At 40.3% G+C, this 16769-nt stretch overlaps 1 long non-coding RNA gene across 4 annotated transcripts in view; it reads left to right on the top strand.

Annotated features, from left to right (window-relative positions):
• The window catches only part of LOC147106094 (uncharacterized), a 144812-nt gene extending 128853 nt beyond the window's left edge, over positions 1-15959 (top strand). For all 4 annotated transcript variants that reach the window (XR_015081341.1, XR_015081342.1, XR_015081340.1 and 1 more), the window contains one exon: positions 12002-15959. This is a non-coding gene — a long non-coding RNA (uncharacterized LOC147106094). The remainder of the gene's footprint in view (positions 1-12001) is intronic.
• Positions 15960-16769: the final 810 nt, after the last annotated feature.

Genomic DNA, 16769 nt, shown 5'->3' with positions numbered 1-16769 from the left:
CAACACAAGTTAATTGTAGTGCGTTTGGTTTGGTAAGGTTTACCTGATTATCTGGAGCAACTGTAGCCCTATAAATGGAATACACCAGCACTGTAGTATAAATCACTTGGTGCATTATCAATGTAGGCTGAGTTGCATGGTACCATTGAACTGCAATTTGAGTTATGTGCTGAACCTACTTTTGAAATGATTCTCTATACCCGACAGTAAAGTTAACTGTTTTCCAAAGGAGCATTTCTTCTACATATAATATAAAGAGTAGCACAGGAATACATTTCAAGGGAATAGTGTATTTGTCGCTTTCATCTTTCGCTCTGACTCATTAAAGCTCAGATGATATTGATGAATTACTTGAGCTTTACTCTTATGGTTTATGTTGTCCTTTGAAAAGCTTGTCATGTTACTGCTTTGAAACATTCTGTTAGGCATATTTTCTAGGTTTAATATGCAAATATCAGTTCCTTTCTGATATCAAATGCCATAACATGAAACAGCTGAAAGGTTAGTAAAGGCAGTTGTGATGGGAGCTGGGTGAAGCAGTGTTATACACTAGCATTTAACCTCTGCGACCTGGATTCAAATCCAGCTCAAACTATTGGGTTAAAAGTTTCCCCTGTCTTCTGGCTGTAAGGGTCCTATGCAAAATTAGTTTGGGCAGTCTCAATCCAGTTCCTAGTGGGCATTGACCTACATGACTAAACTGCCCATAGTTTGGCACTCCTTACTTCAAAAACACAGGATGACTGCTGTGGGGAAATGGGGGTAAAATGCAATACGCCATTTAGTAGTAGAGGATGTGCTTCCTGAGGTTGCGAGTGGCACGTTGTTGAAAAGTAGAAAGGGCTTAACATAAAAACATAGAAGATAGGAGCAGGAGTAGGCCATTTGGCCCCTCGAGCCTGTTCCGCCATTTAATGAGATCATGGCTGATCATCCAAATTCAGTACCCAGTCCCTGCTTTCTCCCCATATCCCTTGATCCCTTTAGCCTCAAGAAATATATCTAACTCCTTCTTGAATATATTTAATGAATTGGCCTCAACTGCCTTCTGTGGTAGAGAATTCCACAGGTTCATCACTCTCTGGGTGAAGACATTCCTCCACATCTCAGTCCTAAATGGCTTACCCCTTATCCTTAGACTGTGACCCCTGGTTCTGGACTCCCCCGCCATCGGGAACATCCTTCCTGCATCTAGTCTGTCTAGTCCTGTTAGAATTTTATAAGTTTCAATGAGATCCCCTCTCATTCGTCTAAACTCTAGCGAATACAAGCCCAATCGACCCAATCTCTCTTCATACATCATTCCTGCCATCTCAGGTATCAGCCTGGTGAATCTTCGCTGCACTCCCTCCATGGCAAGAACATCCTTCCTCAGATAAGGCGACCAAAACTGCACACAATACTCAAGGTGTGGTCTCACCAAGGCCCTGTACAACTGCAGCAAGACATCCTTGCTCCTGTACTCGAACCCTCTCGCTACGAAGGCCAACATACCATTTGCCTTCTTAACCGCCTGCTGCACCTGCATGCTTACCTTCAGCGACTGGTGCACAAGGACACCCAGGTCTCGTTGCACTTCCCCTTTTCCCAATCTATTGCCGTTCAGATAATAATCTGCCTTCCTGTTTTTGCCACCAAAGTGGATAACCTCGCATTTATCCACATCCATGCGTCTGCCCAATCACCCAACCTGTCCAAATCATACTGGAGTTTCTCTGCATCCTCCTCACAGCACACACACCCACCCAGCTTTGTATCATCTGCAAACTTGGAGATATTACATCTAGTTCCCTCGTCTAGATCATTAATATATATTGTGAATAACTGGGGTCCTAGCATCGATCCCTGCATCTAGCAGTGCTATACCTGACCTGGGAATGTTTAATGATGATACTGGGGGCCGTAAACACATAAACCCATCTACTTGATGAGCAATAAACATTTAACAAATAAAATAAATCTCTGCACTTACCGGCATCTCTCTCTCCTTCCTTGTTCCCATGTTTTTGCTTTAAAATCACTGATCTGAGGTGGCCTTGGGAAATTATAGGCAGAATATATAGAGGTAAAGAACTGTAGTCAGCACCCCTTTCTCCCCACTTACAGTGGCTGGAGAACTCTGCATTCTCTACATTACCTACATTACAACAGTGACTACACTTCAAAAGGTACTTAATTAGCTGTTAAGTGCTTTGCGATGTCCTGAGGTTGTGAAAGGTGCTATATAAATGCAAGTCTTTCTTTTATTATGAGTACAAAAGATCACTGCAAAATTCCACCACCACCACCAATTTTCTTTTCTGAAGGTACTGACTCGAGCTGTGGTGTGGTTGCGCAGAAACAAGTAGCTCTGCAGTACTTCACAAGCGGTCATTCTTCACATCCTATAATAAAATGTGTGTCAGTTGGCCACTCAACCTTGGGGGTATTAGAACCAAACCTGATCTTGGAAACACACATGGATTTTACACTCGGGCTCACTGGATAGTGGTTAGCCTAGGAGTAGTGAGGTAACTTGTAACACCGTTACTACTATACCAGCTGAGACGGTTAACTCCGCACAGCTCAAAGCTGGAACTTCCTAGTCTGCATGGTTCATTACCACATCAGGCTTTATATTTACCCACTAATGCTTTGGGAAGGCAAGATTACCATTGGCCTAAATATTAACTTGAGTGAGTGTTGTGCTCTTCTGATGTATTTAAACCTCTTTGTATTGCCTGTAAAACTCTCCCAAATATTTATTGTTCTATACGTAAACCATCTGAATCCCTTGATTAGATTGTAGTTTGTAGATCACTCTTGGGTATCCTTTATCCTCTTTCATGTTCTTATACTGGTATATTAGGCAGAGCTGATGGCTAATTGGTTATTTTTGATTTTTACCACTGCTGATGTTTGCTTTTGGCTTCCTTGTTTTTAACCAAATAAAATATTCAGTAATTTAAGGCATAGATAAGTGATTAATGAAGGTTTTATTCTCCTATACTAATAAAATGCTGTGATTTTTAGGTTTATTGTGTTAGAAGAAAGTATAGAATTTTATTTTGAAATTCCCCATGAGGTTTTGTAGTTTTAAAAACTCCCAAGTATGCCAAAAACTCTCTGTCTTGTTTCCTTTTAAAACCTTCTAAGTTGCTGAATCCCAGTCCTTCCTCACAGGAAAAAGGATAATTGATCTCTGAGGGGGACAAAAATCAAGCAGAAATGGAAAAAGCAGTCAGAATAAGGGAACTGCAACATAAACTGTGAACGAGATTCCTGAGAAACGCTGACAAATGGAACCAACAGTAATTGCAACTGGAAAATGAAAATGTTAAAAGGAAAACCGGCAGAATAACCCAGTATTTTTAAAAATAAGACTTTGAAAAAAGGTATTTTATTGCAAATCCAATATTCTAGCCATGAAATAAAAAACAGAAAATGCTGCAAATAGCTGGCTAGGCAGTATCTGAGAACATTTCAAATAAAGTCTCTGTCAAAAGTGGTATAAGTTAGACATGACGGCTCCTTTGCAGAGCTGAACAAAGCAAAGAGCGGAGGCAAGAAAGACAGGTAACAGTCGAGAGTACATGTATACAAACTGTACCGACAAAGAGTAGCTAATGGATTTAATAGTCTGCAAGTAGATTTTTAAAAAGCTAGACAGAGATGTAAAGTGCTTGATGATATAAAAGGTCCCAGCATTTGAAGATGTTTTCACGATATATGTTTAGTCAGATGGGGTGAATAGTTTGCACAAAAAGTACTCTGTTACAAATTAGGGTCTACCATAGATACCTTCTGAGGTACAGTGGCATAGGACAGTCCCGTAAGCAGTGCTGAGTGTCTTGTTTGTGGGAGTCGACTCTCCACTGCCTTGTATCTATTTACATGGGAGTGTAACTCAGGGATGCAATAATAGCACCCCCTCATAATCTGGACTGGATATTCATGTCTTTCACATGAATCCATCGTCAATCTCTCCAAAGGCAGACCAAGCAAACACTTAGTGATACGAGGCCAGGTACAAATCATTAACAAGCTTTATTTCACATTAAGGTAAACATATAGAACAGCCGTTATGATTGAATTAAGTAAGTCCAATCTGTACAACTTATTTTGCATGATAAATAGTATGCCACCCACATCATCATACAAGATGGCTTCTAGCTGTTCACTGATCATTTCTGACTTCAGTCTTGGCGAAAGACCCAGCAACTTTCCCTTTTAAAAACCTGACTACCTGCACAACATGCACTTTCCAATGTTCCCGCTAAGGTGCACGCGCGGCCGCGTAGTACTCTGAGAAGTCCCACGCAGGCCACTCACCTGCATATGCAGAAATTTAAAGGGACCACGCATTAAAAGAAACTGACCGCGCAGAACAAAGCGCAGTTTACAGGGATCATTGCCTGTTTCCCTCCCTCCCACCCAAAAGCCTCCCTCACAACCTGCATCCCAGTTGCTGTCTTTTTACCCTTTAATATTCACAGCCAGAAAATGGGACCAAAGACTTTCCAATACAGTAGGTGTGAGATGTTTTCTAGCAGTCTAACAATTTATTATTTACAGCCTATTGGAAAACGGCACCAATACCAGCTTATTAGCATCTTAACTACCTAGCATCCCAGCCTTTTATTTAACTTGGCTGAATGCACTATACATATAAAAACCCAACATTAGCTCAATTTTTCCAAATCCTTTGTCAAAAAATGGTCAAAAAATCCCAAAACGTAACATACTACCTGCCTCCTTGTTACACAGACATGTGCTCCTCCTTTATATGACCAGTTTGGATTATGGTCAGTCCCACTGTTGAAGTTTTTTTTCCCTATAAACCCACTCCATCACCAGCATACTGACTGCAAAATGCTTGATCTACAGGACGCACTACAGCAACTCACCAAGGTTACTTCAACAGCACCTCCCTCCCATGTGACGTCCACTAGCAAGAAGGAGAAGAGCAGCAATGTTATGAGGACACCATCAGCTCCAGGTTCTATTCCAAGTCACACACCATTGTGATTTGGACATATATCGCCGTTCTTTCATTGCTGCTGTGTCAATATCTTGAAATTCTCTACCCAACATCATTGTGGTAATATCATTACGACTGTAGTGGTTCAAGGAGATGGCCCACCACCAGCTTCTCAGGGCAACTAGGGATGGGCAACAAATGCAGCCTTGCCAGCATCACCATATCCAGAGTACAAATTTTAAAAAGCAGTAGCCATGGTCATAACGTAGCAGAATCGGGAGTCAATGTATCTTAAGGATTAGAGCACATTTATATACCAACCACAAGGAGCTATAAATTAAAGAAAAACTTTTAAAAAAAGCAAGTGGAATTTGAAGATTGTAATAATTTTCACCCCCCCCCCCCCCCCAGTCTGAGGAGATTGAGAGGAAAAGGCCGATTCATATAATTAACCTTCAAAATAAAGATAATATTGGCCCAGAAATTCGGGTCCCAACGCATGAGTACGCACGGGGTACTCGCGCGTAGGCCCAACGAAAGTGCCGGTTTCGTGCATGCACTGCGCATGTGCGGGAAACCGGCACTTCCGTTCCCCTGAAAGAAGGGGTTGACAGGTGGAACGCGTGCGCCGGAGAGGCAGCGCATGCACATCGAACTTACGTTTTTTTTGCAGGTTTCTCCGGGAGGGTAAGTCTCCAGCAGTTACACTTTTAAAAAGCAGGCGCAAGGCCTGCTTTTAACAAGGTAAGTGGTGAATTAATTAAAATTAAAACATTTTTTCCGCAGGTTTATTATTTTTAAATACTTTAAAGAAAGATAAGTTTATTTTTAGCCCTGTTAGAAAATGTAATTAATTTTTTCAAAAATTTAAATTATTGTTTAAAATAGTTATTTCATGTAATTTATAGTTATTTTAAAAATGTGATTTAAAAAAAACATTTATTTGAAGTTTTAGTGATGTTTTGGGGCTTATAGTATTTATAGGTTTGACAGCTCTTCCTGTCAAACTTATGAATGAAGCATTCCCTGCTAGCATTGGCTCCCCATGGCCCACGTGATCCCAGGGGACGCATCGAACTAACTGCGCCCCTGGGATACGCAAGCACTGCCCGCCGGCTGTTGGAGGAGGCCCAGGATCGGAATCCCACGCGGGCCCACAGCTCAATGGCCGGCGCGCTAGGTAAGTGCAGGTTGGGGTCTTGCACCCGCGGGAAGCCCCCGACCCGAATTTCTGGGCCAATAGCCAATCAGAGTTCAAAAGGGACAGGAATAACAAAACCGTACTCCTCAGAATCTTCAATGGGAGTGTTTGGACTCAGCTTTGTACCAATTTTGTATGTGGACAAGGCGTCCATACACTTGGCGTGCAGAAAATGCAGATTGTTGGGATGTATGGGTGCTGCTACAATCTACATTGCTATCTGTGATGTATGGGTGCTGTTACAATTTGTATTTACTGGCCTGTGGTGTATGGATGTTGATACCAGCACTTTGAGTGAGTTCATGACTATGGTGTATACTTGGTTGCTTATGCCTCTTCCAAGTTTCTAGTGTTTTTTCTAAACACGAAGAAAGAAAGAACTTGCATTTATATAGCAGTGTTCACAACCTCAGGATGTCCCAAAGCACTTCACCGCCAATTATGTATTTTTGAAGTATAGTTACTGTTGTACTGTAAGGAAATGCGGCAGTCAATTTGTACACAACAAGATCACACAAATAGCAATGAAATAAATAACAAGATAATCTGTTTTAGTGATGTTTGTTGAGGGATAAATGTTGGGCACCAGGCGAGCGCCCCTGCCCTTTGAATAGTGACTTGATATCCTTTACATCCACCCAAGAAGACAGATGGGGCCTCAATTTAACATCCCATCTGAAGGATGGCTCCTCCAACAGCACAGCACTCCCTCAGTAACACACTGAAGTGTCGGTGTTGATTGTATGTTCTGGAGTGGGGTTTAAACCATGGTCTTCTGACTCAGGTGAGAATGCTGCCACTGAGCCAAGGCTGACATCTAAACATCTCAACCTCACACGTGCCTCATTAGACACAACTTCCCATGACCACAATCGTTCTTTCTAACACTGCAAAGTTAATAACCTATTTTGTCGCAGCTCTAACTTGCAGGTTTATCAGGATATGCATGCACTCACCATTGCGGGCAGCTCCGGCTGTATTCATTGCTGTTTCCTATCATACTATGCTTCAGTAGGATACAGAGAGCTAAATGAAGCATGAGACAAGAACTACTTTAATATTCTAATACAAAACTCGCTGGATCACTCGCCGCATGTAATGTTTATTTTGGATAAACAGGTTTTGCCCAATGTTCTAGTTTCCCCCCCACTTTCCTGTTGACCATTTAAGGAGGAATGTTGTTATGTGCCAGGGAGTGGCTCATTTTTGAGATAGAATGATGTAGTACAACACCGGTAGAATCTCTGTATCAGTTAATTAAAAATAAATGGAGAAGGTTTGCTGAATACTTTTCCAGAAGGATGAAATCCCTTCAAGAATCTTAGGTTTGTTTTCAGAATGTTTTCTTTTGTAACTGCTTAGGAATTCAGAAATTGTGTTGCGTTATTTTGTTTTTTTATGTTGACTCTTAATTCAGAATATATTTTGTATTGAAATGGCTTTACCAGGGATTAATGGTTGCTGGCAAACTAATTAGAAATGTTAGAATTAATGGTGTATAGTTAGAAGGGAATAAACTAAAAGTTGGAAGACTTCAAACCATGAACTAATAACCTACAACAAAATGAAAAATACTGTTCAGGCCATCATAATAGACATGAATAAGATTTTTACAAATGGTGGCATCCATATCAGCCAGGTCCTAGTGTAAATATTCATATTTTACCCCCATGTTCAATATATTTTGTTCATTATACGTTAACAAGGTTTTCTTGGGTTAAAAATAATTTAAAAAAAATTCTGCATCCATTCAGTTTCTGTTCCTTGTGACAGCTGGAATGACTGAAATATGTTGCATCAGTGTGGAAATATGGGCAAATACTTCCACAGTTGTGATAGCCCATGTATGTGACAGTAGACAGTTCAGCTTGATGAGGTATCATGAGAAGGTACAAGCAGATGCTTCAGACAGGAACTCTGGAGCCAACACATGCACGTATAGTCCGGAGATAACTGCTTGTTACAAATTTTTGTGCTGCAAAAGCAGGAGGAAAGGAAACTGGTGTCAATAAATAATTCTTAGAATAAGTCCAACAATTTACATTTTTAACATTTGTTTCCTGTGTGAAAGATGTCCATACATGTTGCATTAAAAAAGTTAATGGACCAGATTTTGCTCTCAAAATAATGGTGAGGCTAATGCCGCTCGACATTATTTATGCACAAATAGTACATCAACTTCAGGCAAGGGGCAGATGCATGGTTAAACCTGAATATCCAAATGTTGCTGTCTAATTTGTGCCACTCTGCCCTTAGCTTCATGAATGCCTCACCATTGAAATGCATTAAATGGCATGAAATTGCTGTATTTGCGGGGTAGATATGATCTAAACTCGCCACAGACAGTTAAGTTTTGTCATTTCAAGTCTGAGTATACTTTTAACTATGTGCTAAGTGTTAATTACTGCCAATCAACCTCTCTGGCACTGGAAATTGATTATTACAAGTGTGGAGTCTCATTCCTTCAGGTATTAATTGTTGTTAGAGATTTTTTAAATGTCAAATTTAAAATGTAACTTTTTAACCTTTCCTTTCTGTCTCTTTTTTATCTCTCTCAATCCAATCTTTCTTTCCCTCTCTTCATTACTCTTTCTGTACCTGATTTGACATTTAATTCACCCCTTTAAATTACCCCCTTAATTCACCCTCCTTCTCAGTCTTTGCACTGTTTATTTTACAATCCTTCATCTGATTGGTTAAGGAGTTGCTTGCCCTGTTCTCTCAGGTCCCAGATGCCTTGTTTCCTCGCTGTGCCATTATCAGCTCGCACTTTCAGCAACTTGCCACGCAAAAAATTTAAAAATCTAAACGTGCAAGGGCAAGTCTAACTAACGGCGGATGGTGTTAGATGCCCTGCTACAGCAAAGTCTGGGCCAATACCAAAATAATAGAAAAAAGTGAAATTGAATATTGAGTCCAGGTTTTCTTTATAGACTGAGCATTCAGTGAAATGCCCTCCTCCCCAGGACTATCTGATTGCTCAGCAGTTTATCTAGTGAACAGCTGAGCCATAACAAGGAAGGTGCCGGGTTAACTTCTCAGACAGTGCTGAGATCAGATCTCAGTTGGAGCGGTGGTCAGGTACCTCAACACCTCTGCATTAGGGAGGGAAATAATGGTACACTCCTGATTTGCTATCCAGTGATCCAATCTGGTAGTGAGCATGTGTGGACATTGAGTAAGGACAGGTTAGGCTCGGCCGTGCTGTAGATCCACCGCTCACACATGAATAATAACCACTTGAGTGAGGTACTGGAGGGCACCCAACACCCTTGAAATTGTATCCCAGCAAGGAGTGAACGCCTTCAGGAGGGGAGGGGAGAAAATTGGCGAGAAAATAGAAAAATATTCTGTTAAATTGTGTTTAACCAGGCCTGTGTTTTGGCATGATGGGGCTTATTTTTCTCTTGTCTTTCTTGGCTGCACTCAGAGTTCTCTGCAGTGAGCCAAAAATCCTCATGTCTTCTAAGGACACTGTGAATGAAGCAGGATCTCAAGCCAAGTATTTCCTCTCGTAACCACTTGAATCTCAGTAGATTTCTCTTTGTCATGGTACATTTTTTTTGTCTGTGTAACCCTTTCAAAGTTGCCTCACTATTTTACATGTACGTATGTGTGTGTATTTATATATATATAAAATATATATATGTGTGTGTATAATAGGGCCTGATTGTTATAGTTTGTTAAACAGTAATAAGCTCCACTCAAATGTAAAAATATGCTCCAGTTTAATTCCTCCTGCTGTAGTATTTGAGGTGGTTGTTTCAATGTGATGTGCCATTTGTGGCCTATCCTGCATGGATTTGTAAACTGATAATCTGATTTCCCAGTGTTCAGCTCTTCATTACTGTAACATTATAAGATTTTTAACTATTTAGTCTTGCAAGGATTTTGTTTAATTTATGTTAGGTTGCTATAAAGTTAGATTCAGTCCTCAAAGGGTTAATTCCAAGAGAGGGACAAGCTATCCAGGATGTTCATTAGGGCCATTAGTTGGAATATCAGACAAAGCCGTTATCAAAAAATTGTGTATTTTCACATACCATATCAGTTTCAAGTCAATGGAAAGCCATTTAACACATACCAGAGCTGTTGCTCCTCAAATTCTAAAATGGACTTCATTCAATATGCCCAACAGGGAGGTAGGGATGGGGGCTAAACAGACAATGTAGCTGCCATAGCTCTCAGAGCAAATGGGGTGGTTTCTCATTAAAGGTGGTAACTTTGATTGGCAACGAGGCGAGCCAGTCCTTGACGCAGAGCCCTGAGGGAAGTCAGTGGTCAGCCTTTGTCTATCCATTCCTCCCTCTGAAAAACGTAGTTTTGGCCATTGTGATTCTGGGAGATCTAGCTTTCTCTCCATCAGTGAACAAAGCTATGAACCTCTAGGCTGAGGCATGGACATCCGTAAGAGTATGATTAGTGCTGGTTAATTCAGGAATTGCTAACTGTAAAATGTCTGTAAGAGAGCAAACCAACATTGTTTTTAATGTTTATGATACAAGGAGCAGTGGGGAATTGATTGACTCTCACTGTAAAAAAAAACAGTTTGTTGGTTTATAATTGACCTTGTCTCACTAGAGTGCTTATCAGATTGCCTTCCGAAGAGCATGTAGCAACACGTGCAAAATTATAGTATTCACAACACACAAGGGGGTCTTACTTTAATGATTTGGGTCATATTATTGTTTAACTAGATAATGGGTAGCAAAGGTACTCTCCAGATTGTAAAGGATGCAGGGCCCACTTACAGGAATGACTGGTGATACTGAAGTGCAGATCCAAAATTTGTAACAATTACCCATTGATAGACATGTAGTGATTACATAACAGTGATTCATCTTTAATGTGGCTGTCATCATGTATCAACTAAATAGATTGTTCCTGACGATTGTTGTCCACCATGATACCTGCTACCAAACCCATCGAGGTCCTAAATGAACTTCCTTCATTTCCACAGCTCGTATCGTTCCAGACAGTTACCGCCACATAGTACTCTTGTGTTGGGATTCCAATGACCATTATAAACCACTTTGATTCCAGCCTATAACTCACTCCTAGATATCTATTATTATACATGTAAACTTTCTGGGCTCCTTGTTTAGGTGTGTGCATTTCGATCATTTCCAGACATCCATTATTTTCTGTCATTTTTATTTGTGTAATGAGTTCTATCATTCATTCATTTTAGGTGTGTCTTACATTACTTGCAGTAGTAGCATTGGTTACATTTTTAAATGTTTTAGTGTGATGCTGGTTACTACTTTGTCCCTGAGGAAATATATTATTCTATAAGGTAATAAGGCAAAGGACAACATATCTGTACAGTGTTGCAAGCTGCTATGGGAACTGGCACAGAGAGTTAGCAGGCATTTCCCTTGCTGTATGTGGTTGTTTATGATATTGCTTTCTCCCTGTGCTTTGTGCTGTCAACATGGAAATGCTTCCTTAGGAAAGGTCTATTACTTCTGACTCAACCAACCATTTTTGTTTGGCTGGCTGGGGTTGAGGAGTTGGGGAATACTTTGTTTACCACAGATCTTTCACAAAAAATGAGTGCTTGAGTTCCAACTGCCTAGTTTGTCCTATGATTTATATACTCTAATACTTGAATAGTGACAATTAATATCTGCAGCTTGGGATTGCACCAGTCAATTTATTGTTTAAAAGCCATTTTCCTCTCGCTTCACATCAAAAAAGAAGCAAAAAGTTAGCTGTGAAATGCCCAGAGCGAATCATACCGTGTCAACGAATTGTATTTCTGTTAAACACTCACACAGCTGTGACAAAGCATTATGCATTTTAACATGCTCCTGTGACACTTTTCATTTCATTTCAAGGTCTTTGAATGTGCCCATGCATAGGAGAATGCACCTCCCTCCTGCAACACAGTAAACTATCACCATTTAAATTACATTGATGAAGATGAAGAGTCATGGGCAACCAAAATTACTGCAGCTGATTGAAGTGCCAGTTCGTTATTAACGTGCTAATTACCACTTTTATTAGTGCCGGTACATTAAATGATAACATCTATGCTTGTGCCTTTGCAGCCATCGTGGATATCGTTGGTGTTTAATGAACTGCTTGTCGGGTGCATAAATTTTGCCTGATTACGTATTTAAGTTGATTTACAGCCCAGCTTGCTGTTTACGTACAGTATGGCTCGTGGGACCCAGTGGCTCTGTAATGTTTAACCTGCAGTGTCCCATTTGATTTATTTATTAAAAAAATACATTAATTGTGACAGTTCTGTGCAATAAAACGGCCACACATTTGGTTTTGAACCAGACAGTCCAGTTTTAGAAGTGGCCACCCAGTAATTTTGTCCGTAAAAGTTCAACCTTCAACTATTGCATTAAAATAAAAGCTGGATGTATGTGTATGCGTAGACCCATTTTATATTTGCATTTGCCCAAGTAGATCTTTTTTAGCCATGTACATTGGCTCGGACTTTGTGGTCAGCAGTGAAGCAAAGACGTTCGCCGCTGGCCCGAAGAAAGCTGCCCACAGTGGTGAGAAGTTTGCTTTTTTCGACGAATAAGTGATTTCAGTACAGTATAATGGGGATTCCATAATGCGATCTGCTGTGACATCAACAAGCTGTCTAAGCAGCCAACCACCAACAAGCTGTCTGTGTAAGCAGCCAACCACAGTGCAGAATTCTCACAGACAGGGAACCAGGAAAAGAGAACCTGCTTTTAACCCAAATTTTAAAAAATGTTAGAGAGCAAAACAAAGATTGGAGCTCTCACATGGGGATAGGGTAGAACCTGAAGTATCATGAACAAATTTTTGAATTTTATTTTTAATTTCTTAATTATAATTTTTATCATAATGGGGAAATTTGACACCACAAAATTTAAAGTAGTTTTTCAGGGTCATAATGTTTATTTAACAGTCAATACAGTGTTAAAATCCCAGTTATACCTAATCCAACAAGGCCTAACAATGAATGGGGTATTTAACAGCGATATTATCGCAGAAAAGCCCAAGTTTTTGTCAGTTTCACTGATTGCCAGCTACGGAGGGGGTGGGGCACCGTGCAGCCAGTGTCGGAGCAGCGAATGACTGACCGCAACTTCAGGATTTCCACGTTTAGATGCGCATGTGCTACATCCTGAAGTTGTGGTCAGTTTCAATGGGGTAATAATGGCGAATGGTATTAGTTTGCTGTTCTTACCCACTGCAAATTTGGGCCCATTATGTATTTAGTCACTTTCTTATTTATCCTATTGTCTTTTGAATGTTACTATTGAATCTGCTTCCACCACAATTTCAGGCAATGTATTCACTTGTCCTGTGATCTGAGTGGGAGTCCTTCGTTGATTAACTGATAACTTATGCAACTTTTTGCTCCATCCTTTGGCAAGTTCTCAGCATAGAATCATACAGCACAGAAGGAGGCTATTCGGCCCATCATGCCTCTTTGGTAGAGCTATCCAATTAATCCCACTCCCCTGCTCTTTCCCCATAGCCCTGTAAATTATTTCTCTTCCAAGTATTTATCCTATTCTCTTTTGAATGTTACTATTAAATCTGCTTCCACCACCCTAACCACCCTTTCAGGCAGTGCATTCCAGATCACAACAACTCACTGTGTAAAAAAAAAGTGTTCCTCATGTCGCCTCTGGTTCTTCTGCCAATCACCTTAAATCTGTGTCCTCTGGTTACTGACCTTTCTGCCACTGGAAAATGTTTCTCCTTATTTAAAACCATGCATGATTTTGAACACCTCTATCAAATCTCCTCTGAACTTTCTCTGCTTTAAGAAGAACAACCCCATCTTCTCCAATCTCTCCACATAGCTGAAGTCCCTCATCCCTGGTACCATTCTATTAAATCTCTTCTGTACCCTCTCTAAGGCCTTGACGTTCTTCCCAAATGTGTGGTGCCCAGAATTAAAATTGTACCATTTAGTTCATATTGCCTAGCCTCATTCTTCCTACCAAAATGTATCACTTCACATTTTTCTGTTAAATTTCATCTGCCACCTGTCTGCCCATTTCACCAGTCTGCCTATGTCCTCCTGAAGTCTGTTACTGTCCTCCTCATTGTTTACTACATTTCCTAGTTTTGTGCCATCTACAAACTTTGAAATTATGTCCTGTATACTCAAGTCCAGGTCATTAATATATTATCAAAAAGAGCAGTGGTCAGTAATACCGACCCTTGGGGAACAACATTTTATACTTCCATTCACCACTGCTCTCTGCTTTCTGTCCCTTAGCCAATTTTGTATCCATGCTGCCACTCTCCTTTTAATTCCATGGGCATTAATTTTGATAACAAGTCTATTATGTGGTACTTTGTCAAATGTCTTTTGAAAGTCCATGTACACAACATCAACCGCACTACCCTCATCAACCCTCTCCGTTACTTCATCAAAGAACTTGATCAAGTTAGTCAAACACGCTATGTCTTTAACAAACGTGTGCTGACTTTCATTTATTAGCCCATACTTTTCCAAATGCCCAAAATGTTAAAACCTTTTCGAAAAGAGAAAGAAAAATGGTCAAAGGCCAGATTAAACATAAATCCTTAGCAACAATACATTGTATTACACTCCTATCATTACAAAATATCATTCTAAATTGTGTATCATCCAAGTTACTGTGAGCAAAGTCATGGGTGATTTCTAAAAAAAAATGTAGTTGGATAGCTGTTCTAAGGCTAGTTTATGTTAAAATCCATATCACAAACAGGGTAGTGCCATCACAGGTCCTTTGAAAATTGACTCAATAGGTTCATAACATTTACAGATGATTTAGCAAGTGGCGCCCAATCATCATAAAACATGCATATTAACTGTCAGTGTTTTAGGGTCTGGTCTGCATGAAAATCAGTGTGATCCAGGCCACTCTCCCCTCAACATTGCTCCTACCTGAATTCTGCTGCTATTTGAAGTCATTCCTGGGCGGAGGGGTCAACATTTCAAAGCAATAGGTACAATCCTAAATTCTTGCTTCTAGCACATGAAGGAATGAATCCCAGTACAGGAAACTCTTTCTTATCTGGCACCGACGGGACCGGCGTGGTGCCGGTTGATCAAAAAGTCCGGATTACAGAGAGGTATACTTACCAAGGTATGAGAGCCTAGGAAACAGGTGCAGGAGCCCCGGTTACACGGCACTTGTGCAGGAGTCCCGGTTACACGGCCACAGATCCAGGAGTCCCGGTTACACGGCCACAGATCCAGGAGTCCCGGTTGCATGGCCACAGGTGCAGGAACCCTGGTAACACGGCCACAGATCCAGGAACCCCTGTTACACGGCCACTAATATATAGTAAAAATTATCTGAACCTACTCCTGAATTTTGCCGGTTAAGAGAGGTTTCCGGATATTTAGGTGCCAGTTAAAAGAGAGTTTCCTGTTCAGTTTGATTTAACTTGGCCCTTTCCGTGTATTACCTGGACCCCAGAGAAAATAAATTTTGTGCCTTCAACATTTGAATTTCCCCTTCAGTCTTTCATTTTTTTCCTCCAATATAAATGAAGGAACACTGTGCATATATACAGTTCAAATTACAATGCCCTGTAACTATTTGTTTTTGCTTTTCATAAGCTTATAATCAGGGCCGTTACTGAGTTGTCAGATTTTTTGAAGCTGTTGGTTAGCTTTTGCTAGTTTTCTAGGTCGACATGTATTGTATACTCAAAGGCGGACTGTGGCTCTTGGTAATGTTGATTTACTGAGCCTGATCGCCCAAGCTGTGTTTGCGTTCTTGTTTGTACAGTACAGTAATCTGTAACCAACCTTTGACCCTAAATAAAGTCTTTGTCAATGATTAAACAAGACCCAGAGTGAACCCTGACTTTGTTTATCACTGATATGTGGTTTCCAAGCATGGCAAAAAGGATTTTCTTGTACAGTTAATTCATTGCAGGGTCCTACAGGCATAATCTGTTGTTTTTGTGTCCTGTATTTCTGTGCAGTCAATGTTTGGGAGTGGTTGAGTGTTCTTGGCATATGTTTTAGCTGTTACCTGGTATGGTTAAAATATTTTACTTTGCACGTTTCGATATTTTCACTTTTTGATGTTTTCATTATTGTTATGGTAAAAAGTCAGAAACCTAAAAAAAAAGTACACTATCAGAAGAACAGTAAAATATCAGTACAATTTGTTATAGGAACTCCTGCATATAACGTTCATGTTCCGTGCAATCATCCTTATCTACAACAGATAATAATATGCCAATGTAAATGTTGAAAAAAAATAACTTCTTGGTATTGATGCAGGAGGGGAGGAGAGAGGGACCCAGACAAAGTAACTAAAAAAACTTTTAAGACATGGGAAGGAGAGGGGCAATCAGTCCACCTACTACTGACAAAGGACAAAGGCAGTGGCTTCCAGTATATGAAGTAATGAATCCTTTTACTGTCTATCCAGAATGATCTTATTTACTGCCCTGACTTTTTTTATTTTTGAAAAGAATACATGGGGATATTAACTGGTTCCACTGAAAAAGATTTGAACAACAATGTGTGGCCACAAAAGATTGGGAGATTCAGCAGTCTTAGTTGTGGCTGAATAGTTGCTCTCGTACGTGATTATGAACGGACAATCCTGAAAAGCCAGAGAGGTTCCTGGGATCAGTGTAGTGCTG

Source organism: Somniosus microcephalus, chromosome 16, assembly GCF_052327205.1.
Source record: "Somniosus microcephalus isolate GS21.2 chromosome 16, FLI_Smic_1.0, whole genome shotgun sequence".
Taxonomy (NCBI): domain Eukaryota; kingdom Metazoa; phylum Chordata; class Chondrichthyes; order Squaliformes; family Somniosidae; genus Somniosus; species Somniosus microcephalus.
Note: the sequence above shows the minus strand (reverse complement) of the source record. Positions and strands in the feature narration are given on the sequence as shown.